General features: G+C 45.7%; 1 long non-coding RNA gene across 1 annotated transcript in view; it reads right to left on the bottom strand.

Annotated features, from left to right (window-relative positions):
- LOC130283853 (uncharacterized) overlaps positions 1 to 22790 on the bottom strand; it is a 38082-nt gene that overhangs the window by 7877 nt on the left and 7415 nt on the right. The window contains exon 2 of the long non-coding RNA XR_008846866.1: positions 2694 to 2772. This is a non-coding gene — a long non-coding RNA (uncharacterized LOC130283853). The remainder of the gene's footprint in view (positions 1 to 2693; positions 2773 to 22790) is intronic.

Genomic DNA, 22790 nt, shown 5'->3' on the forward strand with positions numbered 1-22790 from the left:
TAAAGAAACAGGAAATTCAACAATGAGAAAATGAAATATTTTCTAGTACCACCTGCCACACTGCCGTCAGCTACGTAATTGTATATACAAATTACAGCCTTCTTGTTTAATATGGAAGTGCAGCAGAAAATCTACTTGTCTGCAAAACATCCGGAGAGGTTTACAGCTGTGGAACTTTGTGATACCTGTCACCTTTATGCAGGACTCATAAATCATCCCACAAAATGTAAATGATCCAGTTTTGAGAGTAACTGAATGCATAATGATTTCCTTCCCACAGAAGATGTGAGTCTCAATAACAGATAGGAGAAGGAGTCCTTTGTTGCTCACCCTGCAGGAATTAGGTAAAGATAACAGAAAATGATTTGCATATCTTTCCTGCGGCTAGATTGTGCTGCGTTTAATGAAATTCTCTCTCTTAGAGTTTGGCGCCGACTAGAAATATATAAAAATTAAGAAGTATTCTGGAGAATGGCACTTGGGATGCTGCTACATTGAGAGATGTATTTGCAGATTCATATCTTTCTTTGCTGTAGGGCTTTTACTCTTAGAACTGTAAATGGCCATATAAACCCATCAAAGGCCTTCAAGATCAATTACAAATGCAGGGAAATTACAACTATATAATCTAGTACCAGCTGTTTAAAGGGGTACTCCAGTGAAAAACATTTTTTTTGAAATCAACTGGTGCCAGAAAGTTAAACAGATTTGTAAATGATTAAAAAAAATGTAATCCTTCCAGTACTTATCAGATGCTGTATGCTCCACAGGAAGTTCTTTTCTTTTTAAATTTATTTCCTGTCTGACCACAGTGCTCTCACAGTGATACCTCTGTCTGTCTCAGGATCTGCCAAGAGCAGGAAAGGTTTGCTATGGGGATTTGCTCCTACTCTGGACAGTTCCTGAGACAGACAGACAGAACAGAATTTTCAAAAGAAAAGAACTTCCTGTGGAGCAAGCAGCAGCTGATAAGTACTAGAAGGATTCATATTCCTATATAGAAGTAATTTACAAATCTGTTAAACGTTCTGGCACCAGCTAATTAAAAAAAATAAAAATTTCAACGGAGTACACCGTTAACAATTGACTACTAGAAAGTCAGTGGTGTCCAACTATTTTCTAACTGGGGCCATACAGTCAGTGTTAGAGTAGCACTCCAGCCAGTCTTACGCTGTGCCTTGTGGCCAGTGCTCAGACTTGCTGACACTTAACAGAAAGGTCATGTGTGCAAAAGAGACTTAATTCTATGATGTCACTATGATGGAATAAAAAGAGAAAGTGACTTCAGCTGCTCACATAGACTACTCTATCTTTAAGTGGTTATGAGTACCAGTCACATGGTAAATAACCATATTAGCTGTATTAAAATGTACATTGTGTTGGTGGCTAATAGGCCACAGGATAAAAACTTTTTGGATGTGTGCTTTTCCTGGCTAGGTCAGGACTGGCTAACATTGCTTTTAGTCCCTCTCCGTCCCCTGAGGATTGACATGGAGACAGGACGGACATTAGCCCCTAATTGGCTGAAGGGTGAACATATGACATCTTACTAGCTTTTCACAGTGAAGATAAAGATTTTGGGTAAAGACAGTTAAAGGAAAACTGGCAGCCTGTTCCCCCACACTAAACCCAATACACTAGGTTATAGTGTGGGTGAACAGAGTCCAATGAGGGGTCACTTACTTAAATATGTCCAGTAGGTTCTGAGATATGTCCCCCAGAAGACACCCCTGTGCGCGATTCGCTGAATTTAACAGAGGATTTTCTGGGGGACAAATATCAGGACCTACTGGACATATTTAAGTAAGTGACCCCTGTATGGACTCCTGTTCACCAGCATTATAACCCCGTGCATTAGGTTTAGTGTGGGTGAACAGGCTGACAGTTTTCCTTTAACCGCTTACACATATATCAGGCTCAGTGCATCCTAAAAACATATAAAGATATCTAAAAACACTTTTACATGGAAATACATTTAAAGATATAAACCTGAGATTCAGCCACCTGAACAGTGTTTAGAATAGCCAAAGGTATTCTTTTCCCTTTCTTTTCTTCGTCTCCTATTTCCCTTGCGTTGTTGGTGTCTTATGTGTCCTCTCTGTTTTTACATCATTGGAAAACTCCTTGGGGGAGTTAGCACTGGGAGTTTAGTGCCTCCCAGTGTCATTTGAAGTCCAGAACAGCGAAAAATGGTTCCCCCAAATAAAGGCGCTTCTCCAGGTGATTGGATAAGGTTCTTTTGATGCAAGCAGATGCCTGATGAAGATCCTAGTTCAGGGTCGAAACGCATTACATTAAAAGAACCTTATCCAATCACCGGGAGAAGTGCCTTCATTTGGGGGAACCATTTCACACTGTTCTGCACTGTACATCTAATGGACTGGCTGACGTCATCCCCGGGTGTTCCCCTTGGCAGCTAGCCCCAACCTCTCTCTCTCCAGATGCTAATGTAGGTGTTGTGCCCTCAGTGCAACACCTAAGGGTAAGTACCCCAAGTTTGTTCACCTTTTCAGCGAACCTCAGGGATCCTCACTAGTGGCGCACCCTGTTGTGTTTTTTCTTCCTTTTCTGTAGCAGTGTCATTTGAAGGTAGTGTTACATCGCTTCACATTGACGTTGATTTAAGCTTCCATTTTCATTTATTTTGCAACTTCTCTCTGGAGTTGTTCTCCCATGTCTTGTGCCATATTTACCTATTTGTGTTTCTTGCTCTTCCTGGGCTGTATTGTTGTTTTCATCGATGTGGTGGTGGCGGCCCTCATTGTTGGCTCCCTTCGAGGTTTCCACATAAATAATAAAAAAAAAGAATAGCCATTGGTGACTACACAGTGGGACACGACAACTGTCAATCAAGCAGGCACAGGCATAGCAGAGGAAGGAGGTGTTTTAGCAATCAACATTATTAAGGGTTTGGGACACATTTTTGGCACCAGAGAAAAAGGTATTTTTATACTGTATGGAAGCAGAGACAGATATATGAAAGGTACTATATGCATGGCCTGCCCAACGCATTGAGCTGCCTGGGTCCAGGAATAAAATGTTACCCCAAACCCCTCTCCTCAAATGCGATATACTGAATACTTAATCTCCATACATATGTGCCACTGCATAGATATAGTGATGCATTATTTACTTTTGTTAGGCTTGAAAAAGGTGACTTGCTTGACAAATCGTTGCCTGTTTAGGATTTAAAGGACAACTGTAGTGGTCAAAAATCCCTGCCCAAATGTTCCCCAAACAAAAGTTATACAATTCAGTCAATTAGTCCTATTTACCTATATGCAGCCGTTTCTGAGATATTAGAGTTGCCAGCATAGCCCAGTAGTCCTGCGTCCGTCCCCTATTCATTACATTGCAGCCGCCATCTTGGGGACGGAGATCTCTTCCTCCCAGCAGTGTTTGTGCTCCCCATAGCCTCTGTCAGCTCCTCCCTGCTTATGCATATGCATGAGCGGGTGCTTTGTGAGGCAGCCATAGGCTCATCCTCAGAAACGCCCCTATCTATAAGATTCAAGCAGGGGGAGAATGAGGACGTCCACAGCTCCTCCCCCCTCCCCTGCTCTGCCTACATAGGACCTCACTTATCACAGGGAGGATTCAAGTTATCATGGGGGAAACACAGAGCAACGACTGGGCCAATTTTGATGGGGGAGACATCGTTGGAAAGGTCTTTCAAAGACCTATTAAATGAGGTAAAAAAAAGTTTTTTTGCCCAGCACTGCAGATGTCCTTTAATAAAGAATAGCTTTACCACTATCCAGGGGCCAGGTAGGTAGCTAAGTAGGTTGTTATCTAGGTACATAGCCAGGTAGCAAGGTATGTAGCCAGGTAGGTAGCCAAATAGGTAGATATCTGGTTAGCTAGGTATTTAGGTTGAAAGTTCGCTAGCTAGATAGGTAGCCCAGTGGCTAGGTAGGTGTATATTATAGCTGATCTTTAACATGTTTAGACTAGTGTTTCTCAACTATTGTGCCTTCAGCTGTTGCCAAACTACAACTTCTCAGCATGCGGGCATGCTGGGAGTTGTAGTTTTGCCACAGCTGGAGGCACACTGGTTGGAAAAATACTGGTTTAGTTTTGACCTGGTCCACAGAGATGAAGTCGACTACACAGTCCAGATGTACAATCTGCAGGTCTCCAGATGCCCACAATATGACAAATGTGACACATTTATCAAACCTGTGTTCCTTTTCTGACTACATTCCAATCTGGCTGCTGAGCTGATGATGAAGTGTGCACCACCCCACAAAGATCTTTCTTTCTTCAAAGTTGTACAGCAAAATGGAGATGGCGCCAGATGTGATGCCTGATGTCATTGCACACACCACTAGAAGGCAGCCGAAAGTTACCGTATAAATACACATATACACACACACACACACACACACACTAGCTGAGTACCCGGCATTGCCCGGTTTTTCCTTCCATATCTCGACCTCCCATCCCGACCTGTAATATGTGTACCACGTATTGAAATATCTCCAGCCATACAGAAGTTATGTGGGAACATACATTTCCCATTGATTTGCATGGGACTTCAAGCAAAAACCCTGATGCTCACAAATGGGGGTAGTTAAGGGTTAAATTAACTATCCCATATTTTAAGTGGACATATAAGTAACATGTGACCAAGTATTATCGAAATATTTCCAGCCGTTTGGAAGTTATTCAGTAACATATATTTCCCATAGACTTGTATGGGACTTTAAACAAAAACCCAGACCCTGGCAAATGGGGGTGAGTAAGTGTTAAAGGAGTACTCCGGTGCTTAAACATCTTATTCCCTATCCAAAGGATAGGGGATAAGATTCCTGATTGCGGGAGTCCTGCAGCTGGGGACCCCCGAGATCATGCACGTTTGTAATCAGACCCGGAGCGTGTTCGCTCCGGGTCTGACTATGGTCGACCGCAGGGCGGGCGGCGTGTGACGTCACGCCTCTGCCCCGGTGTGACGTCACACTCCGCTCCTCAATGCAAGCCTACGGGAGGGGGCATGATAGCTATCACGCCCCCTCCCGTAGGCTTGCATTGATGGGCGGAGCGTGATGTCACACGTTGCCGGTAATCAGTCCTGGAGCGAACATGCTCCGGGCACTGATTACAAACGGGGTGCTGCTAGCATGATCCCGGAGGTCCCCAGCGGCGGGACCCCCGCGATCAGGCATCTTATCCCCTATCCTTTGGATAGGGGATAAGATGTTTAAGCACCGGAGTACCCCTTTAAATCACCCATCCTATGTTTGTTGTTGACATATAAGTAACATGTGTGCCAAGTTTCATGTTAATATCTTTAGCAGTTTGGACGTGATTGTGGAACATACATACATACACACACACACACACACACACATTGAGTTACATATATATACACACACATATAGCAACAGGAGAATACAGCAGCACACTGCTAGCACAAAGATATAGATAAAACATGAGTATATAGATGAAACATGAGTATGTAGATAGAACATGAAAAGCTATATAGCTGTAATGCAATAAATGAAAATATGAAATTATTAGGTACTTAGCTTGCAAATTTGGCAGCCAAATAGCTTGGACCGTCCCACCACGGTAAGGTGACCTTCTGGGACGGACCCTACACTATAAATATGCCTCTGTGTGAACAGCTCAGCAGGCATTGCAAGATCTGAAACATCCAAGGCACCTTATATACACCTAATAGAGGTGGGTGGGGTGCAAGAGCCAACATGGAGGTAGCCACTACCCCGTATGTGTAATACAACCAAAGAATAAGTACAGCCAGGTCTATACAATAGTTTGGAATCAATAGTGCTGGCCAGCTTATTCTTTGGTTGTATTACACATACAGGGGAGTGGCTACCTCCATGTTGGCTCTTGCACCCACCCACCTCTATTAGGTGTATATAAGGTGCCTTGGATGTTTCAGACCTTGCAATGCCTGCTGTACTGTTCACACAGAGGCATGTTCATAGTGTAGGGTCCGTCCCAGAATGAGGTCACCTTACCGTGGTGGGACGGTCCAAGCTATTTGGCCGCCAAATTTGCAAGCTAAGTACCTCATAATTTCATATTTTCATTTATTGCATTACAGCTGTATAGCTTTTCATGTTCTATCTATATACTCATGTTTCATCTATATATTCATGTTTTATCTATATCTTTGTTCTAGCAGTGTGCTGCTGTATTCTCCTGTTGCTGTATATTTAGCCCAGCAGCCTGCACCTGTATTCCAGGTCTATAAAATAGTTTGGAATCAATAGTGCTGGCCAACATATATATATATATATATATATATATATTTAACCCCTTAAGGACGGGCGTTTTTCGGTTTTTGCTCTTTCGTTTTTTCCTCCTTACCTTCTATCAGTAATTTTACCCAAAAATCTACGGCGAGACAGGAAAAAAAATCATTGTGCGACAAAATTGAAAAAATACAGCCATATTGTAACTTTTGGGGGCTTCCGTTTCTACGTAGTAAATATTTCGGTAAAAATGACACCTTATCTTTATTCTCTTGGTCCATACGGTTAAAATGATACCCTACTTGTATAAGTTTGATTTTGTATTGCTTCAGAAAAAAAATTATAACTACATGCAGGAAAATGTATACGTTTAAAATTGTCATCTTCTGACCCCTATAACTTTTTAATTTTTCCGTGTTCAGGGCGCTATGAGGGTTAATTTTTTGCGTTGTGATCTGAAGTTTTTGTCAGTACCATTTTTGCATTGATCTGACTATTTGATCACTTTTTATTTATCTTTTCATGATATAAAAAGTGACCAAAAATACGCTATTTTGTACTTTGGAATTTTTTTGAGCGTACGCCATTGACTGTGCGGTTTAATTAGTGGTATATTTTCTTAAATCGGACATTTCCGCATGTGGTGATACCACATATGTTTATTTTTGTTTTTATTTACACAGTTTTTTTTTATTATTGGAAATGCTGGGTGATTCAAACTTTTATTAGGGGAAGGGATAATTCAAAGGGTTAATGATTTTTTTTACACTTTTCTTTTGCAATATTATAGCCCCCATAGGGGGCTATAACATTGCATTTACTGATCTTTAACTGTGTTCAATGCATCTCCATAGGGATGCGTTGATCAGGATTTTCGGCGATTGATTGCTCAAGCCTGGATCTCAGGTTTGAAGCATTCAATCGGCGATCGGACTGCAGGAAGGAAGGTAAGAGACCTTCCTCCTGTAGTACAGCTGTTCGGGATGCCGCGATTATACCGTGCGGCTAAAGGGTTAATAGCGCTTGGCACCGCGATCAGTGATGCACGCTATTAGAGGCGGGTCCCGGCTTCACTAGGACGCTGGGCCCGCCATGATATGATGCGGGGTCACCGTGGGACCCCGCGTTATATCACGGGAGCGGGACCAAGGACGTACTCATACGTCCTTGGTCCTTAAGAGAAGATATATATATACACATATATATATATATATATATATATATATATATATATATATATACATACATACACACACACAAAGTATATATGATGTGGGAAATGCCGCCTGTAGTGCACACTGCTTACAACTTACGATAAAGATTTGTTATAAATTTGTTATAGATAGACCACAAAATGCTTTCATAGTTAATGACAGCAAGAGTCCCCCCATAAATACATTAACTGTGCCCCCAAGGTGACAGTGCTTACCAATAGTCAGTAGTCATTGTTACGCTGAGCGCTCCGGGTCCCCGCTCCTCCCTGGAGCACTCGCAGCGTCCTCTCATTCACAGCGCCCCGGTCAGACCTGCTGACCGGGCGCGCTGCGATATTACTCCCAGCCGGGATGAGATTCGCGACGCGGGACGCGCCCGCTCGCGATGCGCATCCCGGCTCCCGTACCTGACCCGTTCCCCGTCTGTGTTGTCCTGGCGCGCGCGGCCCCGCTCCTTAGGGCGCGCGCGCCGGGTCTCTGCGATTTAAAGGACCACTGCGCCACTGATTGGCGCAGCAGGCCTAATCAGTATCCTCACCTGTGCACTCCCTACCTATACCTCACTTCCCCTGCACTCCCTCGCCGGATCTTGTTGCCATTGTGCCAGTGAAAGCGTTTCCTTGTGTGTTCCTAGCCTGTGTTCCAGACCTCCTGCCGTTGCCCCTGACTACGATCCTTGCTGCCTGCCCTGACCTTTTGCTACGTCCGACCTTGCTCTTGTACCGCGCTTATCTCAGCAGTCAGAGAGGTTGAGCCGTTGCCGGTGGATACGACCTGGTTGCTACCGCCGCTGCAAGACCATCCCGCTTTGCGGCGGGCTCTGGTGAATACCAGTAGCAACTTAGAACCGGTCCACCGACACGGTCCACGCCAATCCCTCTCTGGCACAGAGGATCCACCTCCCAGCCGAATCGTGACAGTCATGCCCTGTATTACGCACCTACTCCTCCCTCCTACAGGGGCACTTTCCACCTAGAAGTGGAAAGTTACTAGTTTTTACTACCCCCCCACCCATCACCCTTTTGTTTTTGTGTTGTTTCAACATTAGAAGGAAGTAGGGGGCTACCATGCAGGTAATTTCTAAAAGTAAAATAATAATGCACATCTTATAAGCTAGAGCCAAGAATACATTATTGATATAAGTGCTGATAAAGTACTGTAATTGCATGTGCTGTGATAATGTAATCCAAAAGGTCCAAAGTATTGCTTTATATTTGACCATAAGATAACTGGCCATAAGTAATAATGTTTTACAAAGTAAGATTATAATGTTAGCCCTGTGAGTGGAATGAAGCCAAGGCTGCCAGATTTCTTTAAGATGTCAAAGGTGTCTGATTTGAAAGCTTTCATTTTTATTCTTATACATGTACTAGTACCACTGACTGAATGCTATTTGACCCCCAGGACGAAGGTTCACCAAAACGATCGTAGGGGTGGCGTCGCTCCCGCTCTGTTGCTGGCATCATCTATTGTGCTCTCTACGAGTAGTATGCATGTTTGTATTTTTAAGTTATGTGCACTTTCTAGAGGTCCTTCCTTGACCCTTAGATGTATGCACTTTATCAAATGCACCATGCACCTTTATTGAATTATATTTCCTATGCACATGAGCAGGTAGTGTCACCCCTTTTTGTCTAGTCTCCCCCAGTCAGTCTGCCTTTCCCTTGATCTTATGTTTTTAATGTAACTAATAAAAGTGATCATGTTTTAATTCTATCTAAATGACTCCGTTTTCCTTGGTGTTTTGTTTGACTGCAATGTAGGTTCTGGCAGCTATATGTAATGATTTGTAGAATGATGTGTAGAATTTGGCATTAGGCAGTTCCGTAAATTTCTCTTACTAGACGACACACTGCTAAATGTTTATGGAAAGTGATTCCTAAAACATTAGCTGTATATTTAACCAAAATCATCCACCATGTATGATAGATTGTGTCTTGAATATCACATCTTTTAAAACATGAGGCTGGGACAAGGAATAAAATAAATGAAGATGTAAGGAACAAAATAATTGAAGAAGGACTCTGATAATGTGACCTGCCAGCTACCATTACTGAGGGTCTTGCAGCATAGTTGCTACAGTATGTTTGAGCTACAAATGGAAGCCCATGTCCTCTTTCCTAATTTCAGGAGATTCTAAGGTTAAGCAGAGACATTTCCATAGTCAAAGGTTATAAATAGGGATGAGCGAATCAAATCTGACTAATCCGAATTTGTTACAAATTTCAGGAAAAATTTGCTTCGCAACGAATGCGAATATTGATGCAATTCGATCGCATGAGTTGCTTCATTAAGCTCCATTTAGTGCGGTCCATGCTCCAGGGCATCTAAGATGGCAGTTCCACATGTCAGGACATTGGGCAAGGAATGCTGGAAAGGCTGGGAAAAAGGGAAGGCAGGATGACCCTGAATCACATGCAGCAGCCAGCCACCCCTGTGATGTCACAGCCCTATATAATCGGCAGCTATCTTGCGGCCACTCACAACAGCATTCCATTGCAGAGAGAGGGAGGGACAGAGAGCAGTGTATGGCACAGAAAAGCATTTTTGCAGCAGCAATTCACCTCAAGCCTAAATTTAGCCTAGAAGCACTGAGAGAGAGAATGAGAGAGAAAGTGCAAATGTGTGAGTAGTGTGTGTGCTGCAGCACTGGTGTGTACAACAACTGAAATGCTAATAGTAGCCAACCAGTTAGGATGAGCAGAGCATGAAAAGCCACAATCACCTGCTATTAGTGCCTAATACCTGTTGAGTAGCGGAGAGTATTGTCCTCTATTATGTGTAACCTGTGCATATATAGGTGGGGTACTATTTTGTTCCTGTTAAAGTCTTATTGGTCTAGTTACTGTGAAAGGCCAGCCAAAAATTCACACCTGCTGCTGTTCTAGACAAATACTGTTTTAAGCGTACTAGAGCGCTGTTACGCCGAGCGCTCCGGGTCCCCGCTCCTCCCCGGAGCGCTCGCTTCTCTCTCGCTACCGCAGCGCTCCGGGCAGCTCCACTGACCCGGTGCGCTGCGATACCGTCTCCAGCCGGGATGCGATTCGCGATGCGGGTAGCGCCCGCTCGCGATGCGCATCCCGGCTCCCGTACCTGACTCGCTCTCCGTCTGTCCTGTCCCGGTGCGCGCGGCCCCGCTCCCTAGGGCGCGCGCGCGCCGGGTCTCTGCGATTTAAAGGGCCACTGCGCCGCTGATTGGCGCAGTGGTTCCAATTAGTGTGTTCACCTGTGCACTCCCTATTTATACCTCACTTCCCCTTCACTCCCTCGCCGGATCTTGTTGCCATTGTGCCAGTGAAAGCGTTTCCTTGTGTGTTCCTAGCCTGTGTTCCAGACCTCCTGCCGTTGCCCCCGACTACGATCCTTGCTGCCTGCCCCGACCTTCTGCTACGTCCGACCTTGCTTCTGTCTACTCCCTTGTACCGCGCCTATCTTCAGCAGTCAGAGAGGTTGAGCCGTTGCTAGTGGATACGACCTGGTCACTACCGCCGCAGTAAGACCATCCCGCTTTGCGGCGGGCTCTGGTGAAAACCAGTAGTGACTTAGAACCGATCCACTAGCACGGTCCACGCCAATCCCTCTCTGGCACAGAGGATCCACTACCTGCCAGCCGGCATCGTGACAGTAGATCCGGCCATGGATCCCGCTGAAGTTCCTCTGCCAGTTGTCACCGACCTCACCACTGTGGTCGCCCAGCAGTCACAACAGATAGCGCAACAAGGCCAACAGCTGTCTCAACTGACCGTGATGCTACAGCAGCTACTACCACAGCTTCAGCAATCATCTCCTCCGCCAGCTCCTGCACCTCCTCCGCAGCGAGTGGCCGCTTCTGGTCTACGACTATCCTTGCCGGATAAATTTGATGGGGACTCTAAATTCTGCCGTGGCTTTCTTTCCCAATGTTCCCTGCACTTGGAGATGATGTCGGACCAGTTCCCTACTGAAAGGTCTAAGGTGGCTTTCGTAGTCAGCCTTCTGTCTGGAAAAGCTCTGTCATGGGCCACACCGCTCTGGGACCGCAATGACCCCGTCACTGCCTCTATACACTCCTTCTTCTCGGAGATTCGAAGTGTCTTTGAGGAACCTGCCCGAGCCTCTTCTGCTGAGACTGCCCTGTTGAACCTGGTCCAGGGTAATTCTTCCGTTGGCGAGTACGCCGTACAATTCCGTACTCTTGCTTCAGAATTATCCTGGAATAATGAGGCCCTCTGCGCGACCTTTAAAAAAGGCCTATCCAGCAACATTAAAGATGTTCTGGCCGCACGAGAAATCCCTGCTAACCTACATGAACTCATCCATCTTGCCACTCGCATTGACATGCGTTTTTCCGAAAGGCGTCAGGAGCTCCGCCAGGATATGGACTTTGTTCGCACAAGGCGTTTTTTCTCCCCGGCTCCTCTCTCCTCTGGTCCCCTGCAATCCGTTCCTGTGCCTCCCGCCGTGGAGGCTATGCAGGTCGACCGGTCTCGCCTGACACCTCAAGAGAGGACACGACGCCGCATGGAGAATCTCTGCCTGTACTGTGCCAGTACCGAACACTTCCTGAAGGATTGTCCTATCCGTCCTCCCCGCCTGGAAAGACGTACGCTGACTCCGCACAAAGGTGAGACAGTCCTTGATGTCTACTCTGCTTCTCCACGTCTTACTGTGCCTGTGCGGATATCGGCCTCTGCCTTCTCCTTCTCTACTATGGCCTTCTTGGATTCCGGATCTGCAGGAAATTTTATTTTGGCCTCTCTCGTCAACAGGTTCAACATCCCAGTGACCAGTCTCGCCAGACCCCTCTACATCAATTGTGTAAACAATGAAAGATTGGACTGTACCATACGTTTCCGCACGGAGCCCCTTCTAATGTGCATCGGACCTCATCACGAGAAGATTGAATTTTTGGTCCTCCCCAATTGCACTTCCGAAATCCTCCTTGGACTACCCTGGCTTCAACTCCATTCCCCAACCCTGGATTGGTCCTCTGGGGAGATCAAGAGTTGGGGGCCCTCTTGTTTCAAGGACTGCCTAAAACCGGTTCCCAGTACCCCTTGCCGTGACTCTGTGGTTCCCCCTGTAACCGGTCTCCCTAAGGCCTATATGGACTTTGCGGATGTTTTTTGCAAAAAACAAGCTGAGACTCTACCTCCTCACAGGCCTTATGATTGTCCTATTGACCTCCTCCCGGGCACTACTCCACCCCGGGGCAGAATCTATCCTCTGTCCGCCCCAGAGACTCTTGCTATGTCGGAGTACATCCAGGAAAATTTAAAAAAAGGCTTTATCCGTAAATCCTCCTCTCCTGCCGGAGCCGGATTTTTCTTTGTGTCCAAAAAAGATGGCTCTCTACGTCCTTGCATTGACTACCGCGGTCTTAATAAAATCACGGTAAAGAACCGCTACCCCCTACCCCTCATCTCTGAACTCTTTGATCGCCTCCAAGGTGCCCACATCTTTACCAAACTGGACTTAAGAGGTGCTTATAATCTCATCCGCATCAGAGAGGGGGATGAATGGAAAACGGCATTTAACACTAGAGATGGACACTTTGAGTATCTGGTCATGCCCTTTGGCCTGTGCAACGCCCCTGCCGTCTTCCAAGACTTTGTTAATGAAATTTTTCGTGATCTATTATACTCCTGTGTTGTTGTATATCTGGACGATATCCTGATTTTTTCTGCCAATCTAGAAGAACACCGCCAGCATGTCCGTATGGTTCTTCAGAGACTTCGTGACAATCAACTTTATGCCAAGATAGAGAAATGTCTGTTTGAATGCCAATCTCTTCCTTTCCTAGGATACTTGGTCTCTGGCCAGGGACTACAAATGGATCCAGACAAACTCTCTGCCGTCTTAGATTGGCCACGCCCCTCCGGACTCCGTGCTATCCAACGTTTTTTGGGGTTCGCCAATTATTACAGGCAATTTATTCCACATTTTTCTACCGTTGTGGCCCCTATCGTGGCTTTAACCAAAAAAAATGCCAATCCCAAGTCTTGGCCTCCTCAAGCGGAAGACGCCTTTAAACGGCTCAAGTCTGCCTTTTCTTCGGCTCCCGTGCTCTCCAGACCTGACCCATCTAAACCCTTCCTATTGGAGGTTGATGCCTCTTCTGTAGGAGCTGGAGCGGTCCTTCTACAAAAAAATTCTTCCGGGCATGCTGTTACTTGTGGTTTTTTTTCTAGGACCTTCTCTCCGGCGGAGAGGAACTACTCCATCGGGGATCGAGAGCTTCTAGCCATTAAATTAGCACTTGAGGAATGGAGGCATCTGCTGGAGGGATCAAGATTTCCAGTTATTATTTACACCGATCACAAGAACCTCTCCTATCTCCAGTCTGCCCAACGGCTGAATCCTCGCCAGGCCAGGTGGTCTCTGTTCTTTGCCCGATTTAACTTTGAAATTCACTTTCGGCCTGCCGATAAGAACATTAGGGCCGATGCTCTCTCTCGTTCCTCGGATGCCTCGGAAGTTGAACTCTCTCCGCAACACATCATTCCTCCTGACTGCCTGATTTCCACTTCTCCAGCCTCCATCAGGCAAACTCCTCCAGGAAAGACCTTCGTCTCTCCACGCCAACGCCTCGGAATCCTCAAATGGGGTCACTCCTCCCATCTCGCAGGTCATGCAGGCATCAAGAAATCTGTGCAACTCATCTCTCGCTTCTATTGGTGGCCGACTCTGGAGACGGATGTCGTGGACTTTGTGCGAGCCTGCACTGTCTGTGCCCGGGATAAGACTCCTCGCCAGAAGCCCGCTGGTTTTCTTCATCCTCTGCCTGTCCCTGAACAGCCTTGGTCTCTGATTGGTATGGATTTTATTACAGACCTACCCCCATCCCGTGGCAACACTGTTGTTTGGGTGGTCGTTGATCGATTCTCCAAGATGGCACATTTCATCCCTCTTCCTGGTCTTCCTTCAGCGCCTCAGTTGGCTAAACAATTTTTTGTACACATTTTTCGTCTTCACGGGTTGCCCACACAGATAGTCTCGGATAGAGGCGTCCAATTCGTGTCAAAATTCTGGAGGGCTCTCTGTAAACAACTCAAGATTAAATTAAACTTTTCTTCTGCATATCATCCTCAATCCAATGGACAAGTAGAAAGAATTAACCAGGTCTTGGGTGATTATTTACGACATTTTGTTTCCTCCCGCCAGGATGATTGGGCAGATCTTCTACCATGGGCCGAATTCTCGTATAACTTTAGAGTCTCTGAATCTTCCTCCAAATCCCCATTTTTCGTGGTGTACGGCCGTCACCCTCTTCCCCCCCTCCCTACTCCCTTGCCCTCTGGTTTGCCCGCTGTAGATGAAGTGACTCGTGATCTTTCCACCATATGGAAAGAGACCCAAGATTCTCTTTTACAGGCTTCATCTCGCATGAAAAAGTTTGCCGATAAGAAAAGAAGAGCTCCCCCCATTTTTGCTCCCGGAGACAAGGTATGGCTCTCCGCTAAATATGTCCGCTTTCGTGTCCCCAGTTACAAACTGGGTCCACGCTATCTTGGTCCTTTCAAAGTCTTGTGCCAAATTAATCCCGTCTCTTACAAACTTCTTCTTCCTCCTTCTCTCCGTATTCCTAATGCCTTTCATGTCTCTCTTCTTAAACCACTCATCATCAACCGTTTCTCTCCCAAATTAGTTTCTCCCACTCCTGTCTCCGGTTCTTCTGACGTCTTCTCAGTGAAAGAGATACTGGCCTCCAAGACGGTCAGAGGAAAAAGGTTCTTTTTGGTGGATTGGGAGGGCTGTGGACCTGAAGAGAGATCCTGGGAACCTGAGGACAACATCCTAGACAAAAGTCTGCTCCTCAGGTTCTCAGGCTCTAAGAAGAGGGGGAGACCCAAGGGGGGGGTACTGTTACGCCGAGCGCTCCGGGTCCCCGCTCCTCCCCGGAGCGCTCGCTTCTCTCTCGCTACCGCAGCGCTCCGGGCAGCTCCACTGACCCGGTGCGCTGCGATACCGTCTCCAGCCGGGATGCGATTCGCGATGCGGGTAGCGCCCGCTCGCGATGCGCATCCCGGCTCCCGTACCTGACTCGCTCTCCGTCTGTCCTGTCCCGGCGCGCACGGCCCCGCTCCCTAGGGCGCGCGCGCGCCGGGTCTCTGCGATTTAAAGGGCCACTGCGCCGCTGATTGGCGCAGTGGTTCCAATTAGTGTGTTCACCTGTGCACTCCCTATTTATACCTCACTTCCCCTTCACTCCCTCGCCGGATCTTGTTGCCATTGTGCCAGTGAAAGCGTTTCCTTGTGTGTTCCTAGCCTGTGTTCCAGACCTCCTGCCGTTGCCCCCGACTACGATCCTTGCTGCCTGCCCCGACCTTCTGCTACGTCCGACCTTGCTTCTGTCTACTCCCTTGTACCGTGCCTATCTTCAGCAGTCAGAGAGGTTGAGCCGTTGCTAGTGGATACGACCTGGTCACTACCGCCGCAGCAAGACCATCCCGCTTTGCGGCGGGCTCTGGTGAAAACCAGTAGTGACTTAGAACCGATCCACTAGCACGGTCCACGCCAATCCCTCTCTGGCACAGAGGATCCACTACCTGCCAGCCGGCATCGTGACAAGCGCATCGTACTCCCCTCACAAGTGCATATAACATACGTACATCTAAGTGGTGTACCATTTTGTTCATGTTAGAGTCCTAAGGGCCTAGTTACTATAAAAGGCCAGCCAAAAGTACACACCTGCTGGTGTTGTAGACATACTGTTTTAAACATCCTGGAGCACATTGTACTCGCCTCATAAGTGCATACCATGTATGTACATCTAAGGGGTGTGCCATTTTGTTCCCGTTTAAGTCTTATGGTCCCAGTTACTGTGAAAGGCCAGCCAAAAGTACATACCTGCTGGTGTTGTAGACATACTGTTTTAAGCGTACTGGAGCGCATTGCACTCCCCTCATAAGTGCATAAAAAGTATGTACATCTAAGTGGTGTACCATTTTCTTCCTGTTATTTTCTTAAGGGCCTAGTTACTGTGAAAGGCCAGCCATAAGTACACACCTACTGCTGTTGTAGACAAATACTGTTTTAAGCATACTGAAGCGTATTGTACTCCCCTCATAAATGCATACCAAGTATGCACTAGACATGTGCAATTCATTTTGGCACGAATGTAATTTACCAAATGTTACCGTTTTCGGGCATTTGGACCGATCCAAATGCACAAAAACATATTTTGAACATTCCCGAATAGCCACGATAATACGAATAGCACAATAACAAATTCATTTGTTATTTATCGAATGCGGTAATTAACGAATGCATTCGTTATCCGTAAACGAACGTAAAGAATTCATTCTAGTAAAAAAATAAATAAAAATATGTCTATTAATGCAGGTACTACAGCTCCCAGCATGGAGCAGAGTGTACTCCATGTTGGGAGTAGAAGTACCTGCAGTAAGGGACAGATCACAACGGATTGCACTAAAGAAAGCGATGGGCACCGCTGAGATAATAAACGTGGGTGCAAAGAGGTTGCCCAAACGTAACACAATTGAAAAAAGAAGAAAAAGACTGGCAACCACAAAAAATGCACACCACCATATGTACAAATAAATATAAATATTACTTTATTAGAAAAACCACAAAGGGAGAGACCAACTTAAAAACATGAAATATTGATATACAGAGAGAAGGGATGTAACCCTACCTCAACCCCCTAGCTGACGCTAAATAGCGTATCAGTGGAAAACTGTCCACAAAATTAATGCAGATAAACCCTACCAAGTCCACAAAGAAATAAATGCAGCAATATGCATAGAAAATAAATATAATGTAAGCAATGCCCTCACACAGAAAAATACCAAAAATGTGACACAAGGGAAATATATGTATAAATAATATATAGATGATAATCCTAGACAATAATTAATACAGTGCCACTATATACTTAACAATACAACACCAAAGTGCAGAAGGCGCCAAAATATATATGTGTGTAACAAGCCTATACTCCTAACCAAAAAAAAGAAATACGTGGTATTAAATGGGAAAAATAACTAAGGAAATATATACCGTATATACTCGAGTATAAGCCGAGTTTTTCAGCACGATTTTTCGTGCTGAAAACACCCCCCTCGGCTTATACTCGAGTGAACTCCCCCACCCGCAGTGGTCTTCAACCTGCGGACCTCCAGAGGTTTCAAAACTACAACTTCCAGCAAGCCCGGGCAGCCATCGGCTGTCCGGGCTTGCTGGGAGTTGTAGTTTTGAAACCTCCGGAGGTCCGCAGGTTGAAGACCACTGCGGCCTTCAACATCATCCAGCCCCCTCTCACCCCCCTTTACTTCTGTACAGTACTCACCTCCGCTCGGCGCTGGTCCGGTCCTGCAGGGCTGTCCGGTGAGGAGGTGGTCCGGTGGGATACTGGTTCCGGGCTGCTATCTTCACCGGGGAGGCCTCTTCTAAGCGCTTCGGGCCCGGCCTCAGAATAGTCACGTTGCCGTGACAACGACGCAGAGGTGCGTTCATTGCCAACGTACTTCTGCGTCATTGTCAAGGCAACGCCTCTATTCCGGGCCGGAAGCGCGGAGAAGAGGCGCCCCCGGTGAAGATAGCAGCCCGGACCACCTCCTCACCGGACCACCTCCTCTCCGGACAGCCCTGCAGGACCGGACCAGCGCCGAGCGGAGGTGAGTACTCAGAACTAAAGGGGGTGAGAGGGGGGCTGGATGATGTTGAAGGCCGCAGTGGTCTTCAACCTGCGGACCTCCGGAGGTTTCAAAACTACAACTCCCAGCAAGCCCGGACAGCCGATGGCTGCCCGGGCTTGCTGGGAGTTGTAGTTTTGAAACCTCTGGAGGTCCGCAGGTTGAAGACCACTGAGGGCGAATGATGAGAAGAGGATGATGAAGGGGGGGTGTGGGGATGATGAAGGGGGGTGGGGATGATGAAGGGGGGGTGTGGGATGATTACAAGGGGATGATGAAGGGGGGATGTGTGGGATGATAAGGGGATGATGAAGGGGGGATGTGTGGGATGATGACAAGGGGATGATGAAGGGGGGATGTGTGGGATGATGACAAGGGGATGATGAAGGGGGGATGTGTGGGATGATAAGGGGATGATGAAGGGGGGATGTGTGGGATGATAAGGGGATGATGAAGGGGGGATGTGTGGGATGATGACAAGGGGATGATGATGAGGATGTTAATGACGGGTCTGGATGATGACAGGGGGGGGATGAGGTATTTCCCACCCTAGGCTTATACTCGAGTCAATAACTTTTCCTGGGATTTTGGGTTGAAATTAGGGGTCTCGGCTTATACTCGGGTCGGCTTATACTCGAGTATATACGGTACTCAGAAACTTGGACCCATAGGAAAATTATAAGGGTGCACAGACGTAGGACAGTTTCCACCACGAGATAGGGGGACAGCTTGCTCCACGCGTTCCGCCACCCACTACGGTGGCTTCCTCAGGAGTAATCACCTACTCCCCCTCAATGCTTTTTATATCCAATCTCAATTAAGTATCACCTGTAATTATACTCAAGTTAAATGTACATACCCCACATGGTGTGTGTTTGTTCCTCCCCACATCGTATACCGGTCTTCCGCCGGAAATGGGGCAGATCAAAGAGAGTGAGAGCTGCCGGAAGTGTGGCAGACCTCAGTCATAATCACGTCTGCGCAAAAAATAGCCTACTGCGCATGTGCAAGGAATAAAGCAGAGCGCATCAAACGTGGCCGCATCATGCCTAATGTCTGCGCCGGCGCAGTCAATAGACTGCACGGACGTAGACTGCAAGAGAGAAAAGCTATCTCATTCCCAGCACCGAGTGTGTGTGCCAGGTCTCAGCACCATGCCTCAATGCTAGGTGCCCAGCGGGTCACGAGTTCAAGTCAGATGAGTGACACACAGGAGGACAACAGTCAGAGCACAGAAAAATAGCCAAACAGTAGCCCGTATATTTTAGGGAGAGAACAAACCCCCCACTCCACAGCACAAACAAAATGTATTTACCAAATAATAATAATAATGCGAAAAGAGGATGCATCCCCCAGGTGCGTCAATAAGTTGCACCTATAACATGAACCATATTCAATGATATTACCCAATTATTTATGTTGATATATAGGGGTCCTTTATGAGAGCTAGCCCTCACGATCCAGGGGACTAGCATCCAACCCTAAACGGGTAGAATACAAGCCCCAAATATAAAGATGATCCATAGACCAGGTAAGTGTCAAAAGAATCCCATGGTCCAAATAGGTCCCAATGGCGTCCCCTGTTCCAGGTGGATGTCGATGGCTTGTCCCTCCAATCAAGGTCAAAGTCCCGCATATCTCATTGTCGATCTCTCCAATTCTCCTTATTATGTGGAGCGGCTTCTTAGTAGAGCCCGGTCGTCATACAGTTGCTAATTTTATTCAAACACTCCTCCCCAAATATCCAGGCAAACACTATTATCTCAGTATGAATTGAAGGTGGAGTTCTGATGGAGCAAAAAACAATAACATTATAAAATAAGATTATATATATAAAAAAAAAAACAATTCTATATATATATATATATATATATATATATATATATATATATATATATATATAAAGCAAAAAATAAAATAAATAAACAATTATATGTGAAAATCAATAAATAATACAAATTATAAATGTGAACTACAAACCAAACCACATACACCCAGAAAACGTGGGAGAAAAAAAAAAAAAAAAAAAGGGGAAGGGGGGGGGAAAGAATGTGACAGAATGATGTTTAGATGTATTGTGTATGAAAGCGGTGTGATGAAAACGTGCTGGAAGTGATAACAAAGTGGCACTATGTTATCACTTCCAGCACGTTTTCATCACACCGCTTTCATACACAATACATCTAAACATCATTCTGTCACATTATTTTCCCCCCCTTCCCCTTTTTTATTTTTTTTTTTTTTTTTTTTTTTCTCCCACGTTTTCTGGGTGTATGTGGTTTGGTTTGTAGTTCACATTTATAATTTTTATTATTTATTGATTTTCACATATAATTGTTTATTTATTTTATTTTTTACTATATATATATATATATATATATATATATATATATATATATATATATATATTTTATTTTTTTTTTTATATATATATAATCTTATTTTATAATGTTATTGTTTTTTGCTCCATCAGAACTCCACCTTCAATTCATACTGAGATAATAGTGTTTGCCTGGATATTTGGGGAGGAGTGTTTGAATAAAATTTGCAACTGTATGACGACCGGGCTCTACTAAGAAGCCGCTCCACATAATAAGGAGAATTGGAGAGATCGACAATGAGATATGCGGGACTTTGACCTTGATTGGAGGGACAAGCCATCGACATCCACCTGGAACAGGGGACGCCATTGGGACCTATTTGGACCATGGGATTCTTTTGACACTTACCTGGTCTATGGATCATCTTTATATTTGGGGCTTGTATTCTACCCGTTTAGGGTTGGATGCTAGTCCCCTGGATCGTGAGGGCAAACTCTCATAAAGGACCCCTATATATCAACATAAATAATTGGGTAATATCATTGAATATGGTTCATGTTATAGGTGCGACTTATTGACGCACCTGGGGGATGCATCCTCTTTTCGCATTATTATTATTATTTGGTAAATACATTTTGTTTGTGCTGTGGAGTGGGGGGTTTGTTCTCTCCCTAAAATATACGGGCTACTGTTTGGCTATTTTTCTGTGCTCTGACTGTTGTCCTCCTGTGTGTCACTCATCTGACTTGAACTCGTGACCCGCTGGGCACCTAGCATTGAGGCATGGTGCTGAGACCTGGCACACACACTCGGTGCTGGGAATGAGATAGCTTTTCTCTCTTGCAGTCTACATCCGTGCAGTCTATTGACTGCGCCGGCGCAGACATTAGGCATGATGCGGCCACGTTTGATGCGCTCTGCTTTATTCCTTGCACATGCGCAGTAGGCTATTTTTTGCGCAGACGTGATTATGACTGAGGTCTGCCACACTTCCGGCAGCTCTCACTCTCTTTGATCTGCCCCATTTCCGGCGGAAGACCGGTATACGATGTGGGGAGGAACAAACACACACCATGTGGGGTATGTACATTTAACTTGAGTATAATTACAGGTGATACTTAATTGAGATTGGATATAAAAAGCATTGAGGGGGAGTAGGTGATTACTCCTGAGGAAGCCACCGTAGTGGGTGGCGGAACGCGTGGAGCAAGCTGTCCCCCTATCTTGTGGTGGAAACTGTCCTACGTCTGTGCACCCTTATAATTTTCCTATGGGTCCAAGTTTCTGAGTATATATTTCCTTAGTTATTTTTCCCATTTAATACCACATATTTTTTTTTTTTGTTAGGAGTATAGGCTTGTTACACACATATATATTTTGGCGCCTTCTGCACTTTGGTGTTGTATTGTTAAGTATATAGTGGCACTGTATTAATTATTGTCTAGGATTATCATCTATATATTATTTATACATATATTTCCCTTGTGTCACATTTTTGGTATTTTTCTGTGTGAGGGCATTGCTTACATTATATTTATTTTCTATGCATATTGCTGCATTTATTTCTTTGTGGACTTGGTAGGGTTTATCTGCATTAATTTTGTGGACAGTTTTCCACCGATACGCTATTTAGCGTCAGCTAGGGGGGTTGAGGTAGGGTTACATCCCTTCTCTCTGTATATCAATATTTCATGTTTTTAAATGTTTTTAAGATGGTCTCTCCCTTTGTGGTTTTTCTAAAAGTAATATTTATATTTATTTGTACATATGGTGGTGTGCATTTTTTGTGGTTGCCAGTCTTTTTCTTCTTTTTTTCAATTTAGATCACAACGGATGTCGCTCCTCCGAACACCTGCTGCGATCCTCCGGATGTGAGTGTCGTGATCAGCTGTTCAAGGCTACAGAGTCGGGAGAACAGCTGACGCTGAGCCGTAGGTATACATCGTATAGCTACTGCCCAGCAAGAACTTACAGTGAGCCTGCAATGTGTATACAGTATACACATTGCTGGCTAACTTAACCCCTTGCTGAGCTGTGCGCTATGCGCAAGCCCAGCAAGGAAAGAGTTACCTTACACTGCTGGACAGTGTAGGTTAACCCTTTGGGTGGTATGCACTATATACAGCTATCTATAGATAGCTGTATATAGTGTACACAGAAGACGAAGTCCGCTTCCTTCCCTCGAGCAGGTCCTTGTAGCTCTGCCACCTAGTGATGACGTCATTAGGGGCGGAGCTACAGACGGGATTCAGGCTAGTCTGAAGCTCTTTTCACATTTTGGATAATGGGAACAGACCCTTCTGCCAGTGTCTACCCAGACAGGGAGACTCCAGAGGTTGCTAAACTACAACTCCCAGCATGCCCAGACAGCCAAAGGCTGTCTGGGCATGCTGG

This window comes from Hyla sarda, chromosome 8 (assembly GCF_029499605.1).
Source record: "Hyla sarda isolate aHylSar1 chromosome 8, aHylSar1.hap1, whole genome shotgun sequence".
Taxonomy (NCBI): domain Eukaryota; kingdom Metazoa; phylum Chordata; class Amphibia; order Anura; family Hylidae; genus Hyla; species Hyla sarda.